Source organism: Mustela putorius, unplaced genomic scaffold, assembly GCF_011764305.1.
Source record: "Mustela putorius furo isolate JIRA1106 unplaced genomic scaffold, ASM1176430v1.1 tig00003834_pilon_pilon_pilon, whole genome shotgun sequence".
NCBI lineage: Eukaryota > Metazoa > Chordata > Mammalia > Carnivora > Mustelidae > Mustela > Mustela putorius.
In genome coordinates this window covers 45,014,217-45,031,402 of record NW_025421987.1, presented here as the reverse complement: position 1 = coordinate 45,031,402, position 17,186 = coordinate 45,014,217, and the positions used below count along the sequence as shown (strand labels likewise).

General features: G+C 38.9%; 1 long non-coding RNA gene across 1 annotated transcript; it reads right to left on the bottom strand.

Annotated features, from left to right (window-relative positions):
- Window positions 1-265: 265 nt before the first annotated feature.
- Window positions 266-17,088, bottom strand: LOC106003783. The gene is made up of 5 exons (XR_001176477.2): window positions 16,917-17,088; window positions 12,130-12,217; window positions 9,110-9,318; window positions 7,822-7,874; window positions 266-587 (listed from the first exon to the last, which is right to left on the bottom strand). It is a non-coding gene; the product is annotated as an uncharacterized LOC106003783 (long non-coding RNA).
- Between the last annotated feature and the right edge of the window lie 98 nt (window positions 17,089-17,186).

Sequence of the window (17,186 nt, the reverse complement as noted above, 5' to 3'; positions counted from 1 at the left end):
ACTAAAACAATGAGTTGTACATTTAAATGGGTAAATTATATGGCATGTGAATTACATTTCATAAAGATGTTTAAGAAGATTTTTAAAGTACAGCTTTTTTGGACTATAAAGATAATGTATATTCATTATAGAATGTTGTATAAGTCAAACAAATACAAAGAAGAAAATAAAAATTGTCTATAATCCTATCATGCAAAAATAAGTAATTTTACTACTGCTGCTACTAATTATTATTATTATTATTATTATTATTACTATACTTCTTTTCTTTGTGGTGAAATATACCCTGCTTTCACTCACTTACTTGGGTATTTGTGGATGATTCTGAAGGGCTGGTTGTTCATATTTGTCTCTGTTAGCAGCAGACATATTTCTCATTTAACTTGACAAGGTATTTCAGGACAGATAGCACCGTGCAGAAGCCATTCATCTGTTCCTCCAGGACTTCCACGGTACTGTGGTTGCTCATGTCCCTCTTTGCCAGGTCAGGCCAGGTCACACTGGGCATGAGGAACCAGCCCTTAGAGATGCACCTTGCCACGTTGCCATCATCAATCCTATCAAACTGCACCTGGGCATTTCAAAATCTGGCGGGATAAAGTAACAAAACAATTAGTTCCTTTTTAATTTCCACCTGGGGAGGATCAAGCAAGCAGAAATCTTGCCCTGATTTTTAAATTAATCCTTCTAGAGGCAACAGATTGAGGTTCGCCGTAGTTAAATTTTTGATTGAGGCATTGAATGAAAATCACAATACACATCTGCTCAGTCCTGCAGGTCTCATCTAGCACCGCTGTATTTACTTGTGGAATCATTCCCTCTTCAGAGCTTCATTGCAGACTCTCAGCTGACCTCAGACACCCTGCTGAAAATCACAGATGGTAACAAATGGTTCTCACTGCCACCTTCTCATCTCTTCCAGCTCTTTCTCCGGAAGGATTCTGCTACTCACCTCCCTCTACCCACAGATCTCTGGCAGGGAGAAGACCACTCTCCGTGTAATCCTGAGAAGGGTGAGCATCCTTGGGCACTATGGAAATCCACTGGTCCAACCCACATTTTAACAGTGAGAAAATGAAGCCTCGAAAAGCTAAACGAGTTGTCAGAGTCAACCAGAATTAGAACTTGGGCCTCCTCATTCCCAGCATACAGCTATTTTCACTAAACCACATTTCATCTCTCAAGGTTTTCATAGAGAATTACATTATGTATGTAACATTTTAGGTTTTCAGTGTTACAATGGTTTGGTGTGTCTGGGATAAGGCCAATGCATTGGGGGTTGGATTTTGTTGTTGTTGTTTGTGTTTTGGTATATATATTTTGTTTGCTTGTTTGAATGAATGGGTAATACAGACAGGTGCCGACAAAACAACTTTGGTTCAGAGCAGTATTCTCAGCAAAGATGAACAGACAGGGCAAATAGCCGAATCTTAGGATGGAAATGAGAAGAGCCCATAACAACTTGAGAAGAGGAAAAACTGAGAACACCAGAAGAGGAAACTTAAAATTTGTCCCTATAAACAGAAACAGAGTTTGAAACCAAGTTCATCCAATGAATTCCCTTACATTAGCTTAACTGTACTGTCACCTCTTTCATTTGGTGCAATGGCTGAGCACTTACAGAACAGCTTCATCCATGAAATTCACATTTCTCAGTAAAAGTGCTAGAGTCCCCTCAGAAATTTCAGCCCAAGCCACAGCGTCTCTTCCCTCATACAAGGAGCTCTGATCCTCTAGTTCCTCGTTATTATCCTCTACATTCTAATATTATTATCCTCAAGTTGCTGGTTATTATGAAACTGGTAAACCAACTTTGGGGAAACTTAAAAAAAAATCATAGTACCTGAGAAAGTGGTAATAGACTTTTATCTTGTTCTACCTCATATTCCTCTTTGAAGTTTTCTCCTTCCCAAGAAAACTCGAGATTTGCTATGCCCTCCCCAAAGGAGAAATGGCAGGAGAGGATAACATCCATGGAAGGGTGGACCCGTGACTCTTCTATACACACTGAGAATCTCAAAGAAGAGAGGAAGTTAGTGAAGTGTTTATAAAGGCCATTGAAGTCTATCAGGTAGACTTTAATAACAGGTAAAACAAATCATTCTAGCTATTTCAAACAGGAAGAAATTTAGTACAGAAAATTAGATGTTTACAGAATCACTGGAAAGCTGGAGGAACAAACCCAAAGTAAGGCACAGAAGGTGAGACTAGCAGTGTGTGTGTCCTGTTCTGCCTCACATTTTCCTGGGCTCAGGGCAGCATTTCACAGCTGGTCTGCCAGGGCAGCTGCTGTCTCTGCCATACCAGGCAGCTGGCAAATCAGGAAGTCATCACTGCAAATAGGGACTCCAGAGCCAAACTGCCTCTGCTAGATTCACATTGGCAAGAGAAAGCGCATGCATGCTGGGTGCACCATCACCATTCCCCCCACTTTAATCACTTGGCAGTTGAATGCCCGAGCAAATGTATCTGACTGGCAGAGTTTAAGCCATCTCCAGAACCCAAACTGTAAAGCAATCTTGGAAATGTAGTTTTTTACTGTCTAGTCTCAGCAAGCCAGGAAGGCAAATCAGAAAGGCAGAAACAGATTTTTAGTAAGTCAGTCTATTCTACTTGCCACAAATACCTACTGGTCTGGGCAGAGTATTCATGAGTAGGAGCTGAGGGCTTTGAGGAACACAGCCAAACACTCAGTATTATTCATGGACTCATGACATGGAATACATTCCTGGTATGTTGGCGCTAGGGGAATGCTCAGAGATCATCTGATTCAATCTTTTCGAAACCGTTTTTTCTAAAGCCCTCGCCAGAATTTGTCACTGACAGACAGGGAAAGAACAAATCAGTGAGACCTCCACCCCTTCACCAATACAATCAGAACCACCCCTCTCTAATTTACTTTATAAATTGGGCTTCTGAGGATAGTGTCTGATAAAATGAGGTAATATGAAATATAAGAAAAAACAGGTGAAGTACAAAGGGAAAATCCAAATGGTGAAAGTTCATAGGCAAGGAAGTTTCACCCACCCAGCAAAAAAACAGCCAGAGAGATAGGCAGTAGGGTACATTCCAAATGAAAAACAGAAGCAATCGGCTCCTTCATCAGTAGCAATCATGTGGCTCTTGGTGGGGCTGGGCATGGACAGTTTCCAGAGTGCAGAGACCATATCTTAACCATCCTGTTTCACCAGTGCCCAGCACAGGACTTGACAAAGTTAAAAAAAAAAAAATACCCAATGATTTGGGTATTTTATGTGCCAATGTGACTGAGTCATAGGTCAAACATTTGGTCAAACATTATTTTGGGCATGTCTTTGAAGGTATTTTTGGATGAGATCAATATTTGAGCTGATAAACTGAGCTGATGGCCCTCTCTAAGGTGGGTGGCCCTCAACCAATCAGTCAACAGCCTGAATGAAGCAAAAAGGTTGGCCCTCCCTTGAGTAATAGGGAACTGCGGTCTGGCTTTTTAAGCTGGACTTCAAACTGAAACACAGATAGACTCTTTTTGGGTCTTAAGCCTTCAGACTTGGCCTGGAACTATATCATCTCAGCTTGTCCACTGCAGAGATCCTGGGACTTCTCACCTCCATAATCACATGATCTCTTCATATAGATTTTGTTTGTTCTGTTGCTCTGAGAATTCTGACTAATACATCAAATGACATTTATTAAGTGTTTACAATGCATCAGACATATTCTAAGAGATTTTCCTGAATTTAATTCATGTAATCTGTACACTAACATGGAGATAGTTTCTCTTATTATCCCCAATTTACACTGAAAAAACCAAGGCACAGTGGGGTGAAGTAAGTTGCTTAGGGACACACAGCTAGTAAGTGGTAGAGCTATGATTCAAGCCCAGGCAGTCTGGCCCCACAGGCCTCCATCTGAACTGTGTTATTCCATCTAACAGTGGACGACCGACCTAAACTTGATGAAAGAATCAACGTCTAATTAAATAAATGAATGAATATCTTTTTCAATATTCCTTTGGCTATTCGAGGTCTTTTCTGGTTCCACATAAATTTTAGGATTATTTGTTCCATTTCTTTAAAAAAGATGGATGGTACTTTGATAGGAATTGCATTAAATGTGTAGATTGCTTTAGGTAGCATAGACATTTTCACAATATTTATTCTTCCAATCCAGGAGCATGGAACATTTTTCCATTTCTTTGTGTCTTCCTCAATTTTTTTCATGAGTACTTTATAGTTTTCTGAGTATAGATTCTTTGTCTCTTTGGTTAGGTTTATTCCTAGGTATCTTATGGTTTTGGGTGCAACTGTAGAAAGGATTGACTCTTTAATTTCTCTTTCTTCTGTCTTCTTGTTGGTGTAGAAAAATGCAACTGATTTCTGTGCATTCATTTTATATCCTGATACTTCACTGAATTCCTGTACAAGTTCTAGAGGTTTTGGAGTGGAGTTTTTTGGGTTTTCCACATATAGTATCATATCATCTGTGAAGAGTGATTATTTAACTTCTTCTTTGCCAATTTGGATGCCTTTAATTTCCTTTTGTTTTCTGATTGCTGAGGCTAGAACTTCTAATACTATGTTGAATAGCAGTGGTGATAATGGACATCCCTGCCATGTTCCTGACCTTAGCGGAAAAGCTTTCAGTTTTTCTCCATTGAGAATGACATTTGCGGTGGGTTTTTCATAGATGGCTTTGATAATATTGAGGTAAGTGCCCTCTATCCCTATACTTTGAAGAGTTTTGATCAGGAAGGGATGCTGTACTTTGTCAAATGCTTTTTCAGCATCTAGTGAGAGTATCATATGGTTCTTGTTCTTTCTTTTATTGATGTGTTGTATCACATTGATTGATTTGCGGATGTTGAACCAAACTTGCAGTGCTGGAATAAATCCCATTTGGTCGTGGTGAATAAACCACAAGGAGATATCACCTCACACCAGTCAGAATGGCTAAAATTAACAAGTCAGGAAATGACAGATCTTGGTGAGGATGTGGAGAATGGGGAACCCTCCTACACTGTTGGTGGGAATGCAGGCTGGTGAAACCACTCTGGAAAACAGCATGGAGGCTCCTCAAAATGTTGAAAATAGAACTACCCTACAGCCCAGCAATTGCAGTACTGGGTATTTACCCTAAAGATACAAACGTAGTGATCTGAAGGGGCACATGCACCTGAATGTTTATAGCAGCAATGCCCACAATAGCCAAACTATGGAAAGAACCTAGATGTCCATCAACAGATGAATGGATCAAGAAGATGTGGTATATATACACAATGGAATACTATGCAGCCATCAAAAGAAATGAAATCTTGCTATTTGCAATGATGTGGATGGAACTAGAGGGTATCATGCTTAGCGAAATAAGTTAAGTGGAGAAAGATAACTAATAACATGATCTCCCTGATATGAGGAAGTGGAGATGCAGCATGGGGGGTTAAGGGGGTAGGAGAAGAATAAATGAAACAAGATGGGATTGGGAGGGAGACAAACCATAAGTGACTCTTAATCTCACAAAACAAACTGAGGGTTGCTGGGGAGAGGGGGGGTAGGAGAAGGGGGGTGGGGTTATGGACATTGCAGGGGTATGTGGTATGGTGAGTGCTGTGAAGTGTGTAAACCTGGCGATTCATAGACCTGTACCCCTGGGGATAAAAATATATGTTTATAAAAAATAAAAAATTTTAAAAATGAATGAATATAAAGGAAGACAGATGAGAAAGGAAAGAAGGAGGCAAGGAGAAACAACCTACATAACCTTCAGAAGGATGATATGCATATAAAACATGAAATATTTTCTTGCCTAAATTGTTATTTCTCTGATGTGGTTACAACCAAGAAATAGTGGATTATAGTTATTAAAAAATTCCTGTCTGAAGATTTGTAAATCTAAGTTCTCATTCTTTTTTTTTTCTTTTTTTTCTTAACAAGCTCCATGCCCATCGCAGAACCCATAGTGGAGCTCAAACTTAAAACCCTGAGATCAAGACCAAAGCTGAGATCAAGAGGCAGATCCTTAACTGACTAAGCCATCCAGGCACCCCTATGTTCTAGTTCTAAGCCCCCCTTACTAGTCATTTGGCAATGGGCGAGTTACTTATTCTCTCTGAGTTACAGTTTCCTAGTGTATAATTATGATAAAAATACCTCCCCTGGGGCTGTTACAAAATACCCTGGGACCTCAGGGGCTGTTTTTATATGAGATGGCTCTGTCATTTACCAGAGAGACAGAAAGAGAGGACCAGATGGGTGGATACCTTAGTAAGCTGCCCCTCTTCCCAATCTCTCATAAAAATATGTAGCTTACTCATGAGAGTCCCTAATTCTAGCTTCTCAGGTTATACCCAGGAAGCTCTGCTGCAGCCGAACCCCTTCTGGTCTGGTCCCAAGGGAAAGGGCCTCAGACTCAGGAATCTGAAGACTCTGGACAAAAAATCATGAAACACAATCTATTGATGATATAATTGGTAATATAAATATAAAGTAATATAAAGGTAATATAAAGGCCTTCTGACTGATGTGTCTGCAGATGGTGCTACTTAAATCTGAATCACTCTTTTGTCTATCTCAATCTGCTATTTCTAGAACATTGTGTTTTAGTGTCCCAGTGTCTAAGAAATTGAGGCAAAAGCTCAGCAAACAGCTAATAATGTGAGAATACACTTTCAAAACTGTAGAAAGGTACTGTGTCTATAGCACTCACTATAATACCTAGCACACAGTATTAGGCTAACAATATTGCTATAAAATAATTTAAAAATTATTAGAACTAATACACCTTTCTCTTTCTCACCTATATACACACCTCATTCTTTTATCTGGTTGGTTTTTCTTGGCTATGAGGGGATTGCCTCTTTACATACAAACACAGAGTAATCAAGCATCAAAAGAAAAGAGCCAGTAAATGTAATTCGATGGGCCAGGCCTTGCACTAACTCTGAGTAGAACTCTGGAGCTTGAGGATGTCTTCAAGCTGCTGCTACCTTTGGCAGAACTGCTGCAGGTCCCTGAGAGATGGCCTATGCCTGAAATCTGTAAATATGTCTGACCACTTTGTAGAGTAGTTATATTGCAGGTTTTGGGCATACATGTTTCTATAAAGCATTTTTGAATAGATACTTTTGGTTCGTTGAACTACATTAAGAGTTTCAATTTCTGTACACTGTTTGTCCCACTATTTCTGAAGAATTGAGAATGAAGAATTACCAAAAACCCTGCATTGACTGCTTATCCAGAATTTTCAGGACAGGCCAGATTTCAAATATTCTGTGATACTGTACCCTTAGCCAACACTTGTCCAAGTCACTTTAAGTGGGGAGGAATGTTTAGATATTTTTGTTTTGGTTAGAGAAGTTCCAATTATGGGTGTGAATAACTAAATATCTAATAAAGACTCAAATGGACAAAGCAAATTGGTGGTGGTTCTCATTAAAAAATAAATAAATAACACTTTTGGGGGCACCTGGGTGGCTCAGTTAGTTAAGGATCTGCCTTCAGCTCAGGTCATGATCCCAGGATCCTGGAATCAAGGCCCATGTTGAGCCTGCTTCTCCTTCTCCCCGCTGAGCTCCCCTCTCTCTCTATCTCTCCATCTCTCTCTCTCAAATAAATAAGTAAAATCTTTTTTTTTTGTATCTGTTAGATTTTCCCATCTGTTCTTCACTATTACCTGTGAAATAAATATAGCATTGTTATTTCCATTTAACAAATGAAAAGACTGAGGTTCAGAGAGATTAAATCACTTGCTTATTCTTTTTTAAATATCCAAATCACTATTTTCCTCACTATTCCCAAAACTGTTTCAGAAATATTCGCAAAGTTTCTTTGAAAAGTGACTCACCTGCATCATGAACAAGCAGCAGTATGTCAACAATCACCAAAAAGAAAGACATTCTGTAAGGAACAAAAAGAAAGGTAGAAAATTTGTCTCAGCCAAGAAAGAATATTGGCCAGCATAACCCAGCCATGTCCTGCTGGGTCTGAGGAAGGCCTCACGGGCACCCCCTCCAGGCTGCACACCCACCACACGTACTGTCAGCAGACAGGCTGCCGCACCTCGGCATTCTCTGTGGGATACCCCCTGAATCCAGGTCACTCAGGCCAATACTATGCTTATTTGTTGGATTTGCTATATGAACCCAGAACTCTATTTCTATAATGCCCAAATCTGTCTCTCTGGGTGAGTCACATTTGAATTCATCTGGATCAGAGTAAGCCGCAAAAAAATATTTGAGGGGTCAAGAAGAGCTTTCCAATTGTTGCTGACCTTCTGGATGTTGCCAGGGGAAAGTCAGCAGTGGAAGAGGTTTAAGAGTAAATAACGCAAGTGTGTCTGAGAAGTTATGGAGTGATGCTTCCCAAACAGAGAAAAATGACCACGAGACAGTACTAAATCAGTCTGCCCAGCCAGGGCTGGATTTTAATAGGAATGGAATTAACAAGCTTAGGGCAGCTCTGGAAGAGGTAGGAGAAAGGGCTCAGGGAGCACTCAGTCCCTTTGAGAAACCCTGACACAAATGTACATCTCCGTATGGGTGAAGTCAATCTTACTCACTGGCTAGATCCAATCTCCCTCCCTCTCAAGATGCCCCCACAGTCCAAGTTCCACCAGTACCATCCCTAAGTCATGGTGCTAACCCAACATTCACCACCCTCGCCTGCCCCTCTCCATACCAACTTGTCATTCAAAACTCTGCCCAACTAGCACTTCTTCCCAAAGTCCTCCCTGATCCCAGTCTGGTTCCTCATTCCCCCTTTTATATTTTGAATATACTTTTGTCATTGCATAGATGACATTATATAGCAATTATTTCTGTACATGTTCTCTTGGCCCTTACTATTTTGGAGAAATAAAGATTAAGATGACCATATCCTTTCAGCATACTTTCCTGTCTCCTCTTCTTCCTATGATCTATTAAGAGGGGGAAAAAAATCCACCACAGTCTTCGAGGTCTATGATACACCATACTAGTAGTGGCTATATATCACATGCCTATGAATGACAAATGTAATCTTAAAAACAAGCCCATGAAATAGGTGCTATTATTGTTCCCATTTACAAGTGAAGAAACTAAAGCATAGAGAGGGTAAATAATTCATCCAAGGTCATACAGAATCAAGGCTCTCACCTTTCAGGTTAGCTGAAATCTGCATGTCACCGAAATTCTGTCCTGACAAAGCTCTGCAACTTCACCACACACTGGGGAAGTCCTACTACCCAGAGCATCCAGCAAGAGAAGAAGAGCCCATCCACTGATGAAGCAGGTAGATTGTGGAATATTACAATAAGTCTCTTCTCTAGAGTCTTATTAGGTCCTGGAGAATATGCACTCTGTAGCTTTGAATATTAACAGATACAGAAGAACGAGAGAATAAAGGAACAGTGCTCACCAGCCAATGATCAAATAAAACACTTCTGGGGTCAGTGGGACAAGTGGAAAGATTCTTTACCAAGCTTATATATTCTGACTAGGAATATGACTAGTTAATGACTAGATTCAGAAAATATCCCCCTGTTGTATACACAGTAAAAAATTTGAAAGACATATCTAAAGTAATATAAAATTTAAAAGGCAATATGCAGCTAACAGCTACCAGAGCTATAGTCAAGAGAGAGAGAGAGAGAGAGAGAGATTGCAGACAAAAGTCATGGAGAAAAAAAAAGTTGTAGGAATGCAATATGCCTTTTCAACTCAATACAATTTCATTATCTATTTCCAAGATATTTATTTCCTGGGAAAGTTTTTCATCATTAGGAAAGACATAAATCTTAAAGCCTTCTCAATTGTCCCACCTCAGTAGATATAATCTTTGTTCTTCTCTACTTCCATTATATTTTGTATTTTTATACAGTACTCCCTCATTTAATAAAGCATATTTTATTCTAATAATAATTAGATTCATTATAATAGTAATACAGATTCACTGTAAAAACACGTTTGAAAGAATATTACAATCTTTTGTAAGTCCGTCACCCAGACAACCACTATTAGCATTTTGGAATTTTCTCTTTCAATCTTTTATATGTGTACTTTTTTAAAGAGAACTCAGTTTGTATAGACATTTAAGCATCCAGCTTAAATGTAGGACACTCTTTTGCAAGCATTTCTCAAATCATCACTAAAAATATTCTTACAACCTGGTTTACTTTATTATATAATTATTTGTATGCATATCTTAACACCTCTACTGGACTGTAAGTTCCCTAAGGACAACGGTGGGTTCTCTTTGTCTTCCCTATGTCCATTATGGTATTCCATATGTTTGAGGTGCCCATAAGTCATTTTAACACATAATCAAAATTAAACTGGATCTGGGGTTACAAAGTTTACTATATAACAGGAAAGTGAAAGGAAAAAAAAACACAGAAAAAAAGCAATTTCATACCTTAGCAAAGAAGAGTATTAACTATACAGAAACAGAAAACTCCAACAGTGTACACAGGTATTGCTTCTAGGGCTGCTACCGTTTGCACCTCTTGTTTACAGAGCAACTATGGGAAGTCTATGAATGAGCTCTATTCAGAAACATACGTGTAAAGGAACCAGATATAGCTGGAGTGGACAGCTAAATGCTTCCATCACATTACCCTCCATTTGGCTCCCAGTTCACAATCATAGCCAACAACCTCTCTAAATAGTCTGTTTATTGAAAGAGCTTACCTGTATCGTGGCTGGTCCCTCTGATCAACCAGGTACAAAGAAAGTAAGGAGGAGTCAGCATGTCTTTGAAAGAACAGTTGTGTGGTAGTCCCCAGGGAGAAGTCTTGGTGATACTGTTACCACCAAGTTGTTGCAGCAAAAGGTCAGTAAAGATCTCCATGAGACTTAGTATTTCTAATAGCTGCATTTGTTGGCTTAAAAAGGAAGTGTTTGCAAGGCATTATGGTGAAAGAGAAACCCAAAGAACAGCATAATGTCCAATACAGGGGAATCATTCTGTGCCCATTAAAAAAAAATAAATCACATTTTTGTAAAAGAATTAAATGGCATAGAAAATGCTCATTATACAATTTTTAGTGAGAAATAAAAATACAAAACAATATATGTTTACATGTATGTATGATTTCAACCTTGTGGGAAAAAAATATGTGCATCTAGAAAAAGGAAAGAAATATGCCAAAAGGTTTGCACTGGTTACTTCTGGATGGTGAGATTATGTGATTTTAGTAGTTTTCATTACATATTTCTGAATTTTCTATAGTGACCTTTTATATTTACATTATGATAAATACATTATAAATGGAAAAATAAGGAAATAGAACTTATATCCATAATGTATAGAGAGTGAAGGTACAGGAAGGAGAGGAAATGAAATTTAGTCTCTATCTTCTTAAGGGTAAGTATGATTTTTATCTCCATTAACCTGTAAGCCCAAGTTCTATAGTGGGTATCTTTTTATTAGGGTGCATTTCCCCCACAGCATATGGATTACTGGGTCTGGGGCTGAATTGGGCTGCCTCATCCTTACACTCACTGCATAGCCCAGGTGGACTCTAGACCAGAGTCTGAAGAACACTTCTCCTTGTAAGTAGTCTTGATAAAGCCAAAAAGACTGGAACAGGAGGCCTCCTGCTGGGGGTGGGGACCAGGGACAGCCTCGCCCTGAATCCCTCACCCCACCTGACCATATACAAAGCAGTTAGTTTGGATCTTCAGAACCTCTCAGTTCCTCCAATCACTTTTAGTGGCTGAGTGAAGAAAACATTTAATAAGTTTCAAAATAAACAGAACTACATCCATTAACATGAGCTGTTGAGTGATGTCTTTTTTTAAGCTCCTACAACATCTAGCATAGATTAGTTTTTACATGGCATGCTCAGTAAAATAACTAGGAAAGGGAACATAAATGAGTGAAATAACTGTGATCAGTTTATATCACTTCTCTAACTCATGCTATAGGGCTTGAGGCTTGACATACATTTGACTACCCCCCTGACACAGAAGAGGAACATCCTGAATCTACCAAGAAACAGTAACAAGAAACCAGGAAGAATACAGTGTACTCAGATATAAGGTTCTTTCTACAGGTGCCACTTTCCACAGACTGCCCCAAGCCTGGCAATCTTTTCATGTATATCTACATGAACTAATAAAGAAATGGGATAGAGAACTTCCAGAAAGAAAAGAATCAGAGATGGTCTCCTCACCTGTATTCATACCTCTCCCACCATGCTCTAGACCAATTTGTCATTTCAAGCTTCACTCTTCCTTTACACCATATCATAACAGCACACTCTAGATTTGGGGGGGCAAAGTCACAATTTTAAATACTTTCATTATTCTCCAAAGTGTGGCAACACCTGGCTATTGTAACCACTGACACAAAGCACATGGGCCAAACCAGACATTTCACCACTTCCCAGACACAGGCTGTCATTTCCTTCTTGTTTTTGTCATTCTTTCTCAAGAAATACCTTCTTTTCCTTTCCTTCAATTCCATATGTCTTGTCCTATTTCTATCAAAAGCTTTCTAATTGCAGCAGCCTGGAAAGTTGCCTTTACTCTGAATTTTCATAGTATTTGGTTATGCATCTGTATGCCAGCTACCAAATGCTACTTTCTATTTCAGTAACTTTAGATTTATAGCAGTTTTATTGAGATAAAACTCATATACCATACAATTTGTTTACCTAAAGCATACATAATTTCATGTTTTTTTTTTTTTAGTATAGTCACAAGTTGTACAACCAGCATCACACTCAACTTTAGAACATTTTCATCACCCTGAAAAGAAACTCTGTGTCAACCAGTCACTCCTCATTCCCTCCTCCCTCAACCCCTGGCAGCTACTAATCTATTTTCTGTTTTTACAGATTTGCCTATTTTGGACATTTCCTATAAATGGAATGACACATTATATGGTCTTTTGTGACTGGTTTCTTTCACTTACATGTTCTCATAAGGTTTTCAAAATTTATCCATGCTGCAACACGTGTTAGCACTTCATTTATTTTTATTGCCAAGTAAAATTCCATTGTATAGATAATCACATTTTATTTGTCAGTTTATCAGTTGATACAACTTTGGGTTGTTTCCATGTTTTGGCTATGATAAATAATGCCACCATGAACATTTCTGTATAAATTTTTTTGTGAACATGTTTTCAGTTCTCTTGGATCTATACCTATGAGTGGAACGGCTGGGTTACATGGTAATTCTTTTTTTTTTTTTTTTTAATTAACCTTTTGAGGAAATACCAGCATGGTTTCCAGAGTAATTATACCATATTATATCTCCAGCAGCAGTGCAGGAGGGTTCCAATTTCTCTACATCCTCATTCACATGCATTATTTTTTGGTTTTAGACATCCTAGTGGGTATGAAAGGTATCTCTTCGTAGTTTTGATTTGCATTTGTTAACTATATTGAGCATCTTTTCATGAATTTATTGGATGTTTGTACATCTTCTTTGAAGAAATGTCTATCAGATCCTTTGCCCATTTTTAAATTGGATTATTTGTTTTATTATGGGTTGCTGTTTAATTTCTGTTACTTTAAGTATTTTAAAGGCAATGATTGTGTTTGGTCAAAATCATAAACTTTGGAGTCATATTCCATTATTTGGTTATCCAGCCCCATCAGAACTATGTGACTTGGCAAGCTACTTAATTTTTCCACAGTTCAGTTTTCTTATCTGTAAAATAGGAGTAATAATACCTACCTTATAGAATGAGTATAAGGATTAAATAAAAAAATGACTACAGAGCCCTTAGGACAGTGCCTGGCACTTAGAAAACAACCAATAAATGTTAGTCATTATTATTAGTTATCTCAATACATTTCCAACGTAGAGTTAACAGTTTTTACACACAAGAGGTGCTCCATGAGTATCTGAAAATGAATAAACTTGGACTAGAAGTACTTTAGTTGTTTAGTTGTTGCTATCACTAGCTATTTATCAAAAGGCAAAACAACCCAATTATGAAACATATGCTGAGCAAGTGGATAAAATTAGAAGGATACATAGCCCCTGAAATTCCCAGGAGAGTCACGAAGGAAAATATCTTCTCAGGTATGAGAAAAACTCCTAAATGGAGTGACCTCAATGACAGCATCAGGATGCTTTTATAGCCCTAACAAATGCTTAGCCAAAGACATCTAGATCCAAAAATGCCATTGTCATTATTTGAATCTTCAAAAAATTTCAATAAAGAAAACTAGTTTGGGGAAAGATACTCAGGAAAGCCTCAGAATCTATCAATTCTCCAACAAGAATACACTAAGGCAGAGAAAGAAACTGCTAAGGATAGCCAAACTGTAGACCTTAACCAACAAAACTGGCTGCAAACTCACTCTGGGCCCCTGTAACTATAGAGGCCATTGCCTCCTCATGATGGATTTAAAGACTATGGATCCCTCTTCTTTCAATGCTGCTTTAAAGAGAGAGTGACTAGCTTTTTGAGATCTGGGCTACGGTTGGTAGGAAGATGGCAGAATTTTAAGCCATCCAGGCCAAACTGGATAAACCAAACTGAGAGGGATTCCACAATGGGAAGAACTCAAAGCAATTGACCTTTATCAGACAACTAATGAGGAGACATAGAGTCAGGGGAGGAGGGGGAGAGATGGATTGAAATAATGAAAGCAGTGCTTCAGAGTACCTATTGGAATCCAGAGGTAGCTAGAATGAAGGTAGAAATCCAGTTTAGGAGGCTTGGTGCCTTGATATAACTAGGGGACAGGACAATAAGCATAAATTTGGGGAGCTAAAATTCGGGGGCAAGGAGAGTTCAGACCAACCTCTCAAATTGTAATCCCTAAAAGATGGCATGACCCAGGCCGAAAACCACAGTTTATGCAGGAAATTTGCCATCGTGACCGAAGCCTGCTCTCAACTTTCTCTTTACCTGATCATGATAAAACAAGTGTGAGAGAGTAATAGTTATAACAAGAAGTATTGTTATTACTGTTAATAATAATAATAATTGCCACTACTCATGGAGTATTTACGTTGAACTATGTACTATGGTAAGCAGTTTAGATATAGCCTTATAATGACTCTAGAAACAGACAATAGTCTTCATAATCAAAGCTTAAGGAGATTAAGTAACAAAATCAGAGTTTAATAAGAGAAATCTGATGTCCAGAGGTAGGATCTGAAACCAGCTAGTTGCGTTTAGGAAAGGATTCTCCACTTAGCTTATTTCCTGTTTTTTCCGCAGTCAGTTGGGCAATAAGGCCATCTTAATCAGGTATGCCCAAACCTATTCGTGCATTTATTTCATTTACTCACTATTTATTGAGCACATACTATGTCTCAGGGAGGGGTGCCCTTGTAAATAGACACAGTTCCTGCCCCCAGGAAATGCAGACAGGATGGCTGAAGGAGGAAGTGCCCTTCATTTGATGTCCGTTCTTTTTTCAATAACATCCTAATCAGACTTATCCTGAAATATAGTCAGTTTGACCCAAGAGTCATTTGATGGTTAAGTTTTTTTTTTTTAATTTTTAAATTTCTTTTCAGTGTTGATGGTTGAGTTTTGATAAGTGGACCAATATGCCATATACTCTCACAATTTCCTGAAATTCATATCCCTCTCCCTAGATGATGCATTATGCTGTCTCCTCTGCCCTTCACACTCTCCAGTAACCCCACTGCGTCTCTGACACCTCCTTCAGCTAGATGCAAGACTAGCTGTCTTCACATCACTGTGAAGGACAAGAAGCCACCGATGCTCTGTCAGCTCCCACAGGGTTTTCAGAACTCACAGGCTGCCTGAATAGCTTTAAGGCCTACTGCTGAGTTTAGACTTATCTGGCTGCTGGGAAGAGAGATGCAACCCTGGTAGCTGAGATAGGGCTTATTATAATGAGAAAAGGGGGGGAATTCTCACATTAATCTGAACATTACTTCAAGACTTTCTTTCAGGCAACTTCATTCTCTATTACTTGAGGCTATTTCCATCTCCCCCCTTCATTTCACTGATTTGTAATCTTAACTATTTCTGAATCACATTCAAATCATTTTTTCCTCGTGTTAAATTCTTGTCGCTTAATTTTTATCACAGACACATAGCACATAAAACTGTATTGAGTATTTGCACTTTTCACATATTGAGGGTTCTTGCCAATATGTGATCTTGATCCAAGACAAAGTCTAATTTTTAAGAGTACCCTTTTGAAACAGGTTTTAAAACATTTTATTTCTGGCCTTAAAACAGTCTTTAAAAAACATTCTATTTCTGATTTAAACTGACAAAGTACATCCTCCTGCTTACTATAACTCAAGCAGAAATTAAAATTTAGCAGGAGGTAAGAGGTGTAAGTTTCTCACACAAATGAGTGGCAAGACAAAAGTTACTTTATTCTTTTTAGGAGGAAGGCAACTTAATGTCATTGACTTTATACAATCTTTGAACACTTATATGCATAGGGTTTGTAAAAAAAAATTTGCTAAGTGATTTTCTCGGTTCTACTCATCACTTTCTAAAATTATAAGAAGTAATTTCAGAAAAGACGGAGCTTAGGCCAGATACGTTAATTAGAAGCTTAGGCCAGATACGTTAATTTGCCAACTAATCGTAGTTTTAATCTGTAGTAAAATCTCACTGCTTCCTTAGTTCTTAAACTGATCAATTTGAGCTATCTAACCTCTTCCATCGCTCCCAAATTCATTTCTAGCCACAACCAAAACTACAGAAATCCTTCTATAGCTAAAATGTAGAAACGCCCTTACTTGGTATACCTTACTTTTATCGTGTTTCAAAAAGAAACTAACCCTGCAGGGCAAACAGGACAGGTTACTCTCCATACTCTACGGATGGAGAAACAAATCAAATTCTTTGTCCAAGGACACGAGGCTTATTTAATAGCAGAACCAGAGGTAGGATCCAGAGGTTCTGATTTCTACTCCAGCTGTCTTTGTACTTCGAAGCCGTCTCGGTTAATCCCGCGCCTCTGAACTGCTGGGGCTTGCTGTAATGAAGCTGACTCACCACTAAATTCCTGTGTTCTCACAGAATCCGCAGAGTAGGGGCCCCACTCCTAAACTGGGAACCAAGGGGGCGGTGCACATTGACGCGCAAACCCTCAAGGCCAGATAAGCTAACAGTCCTTGGGCTGTTTACCGAGGCAGTCCTGCCCTCTGGGGACACGTCAACCAGACTCCAGGGACTATAAACCGCGGCTGTTCAAACCCCCCGAGGTTCAAAGGACAACCGCGCGGCCACCCGGCCTCTGCCCCCGCCGGCACCCCTCCTCAGTGC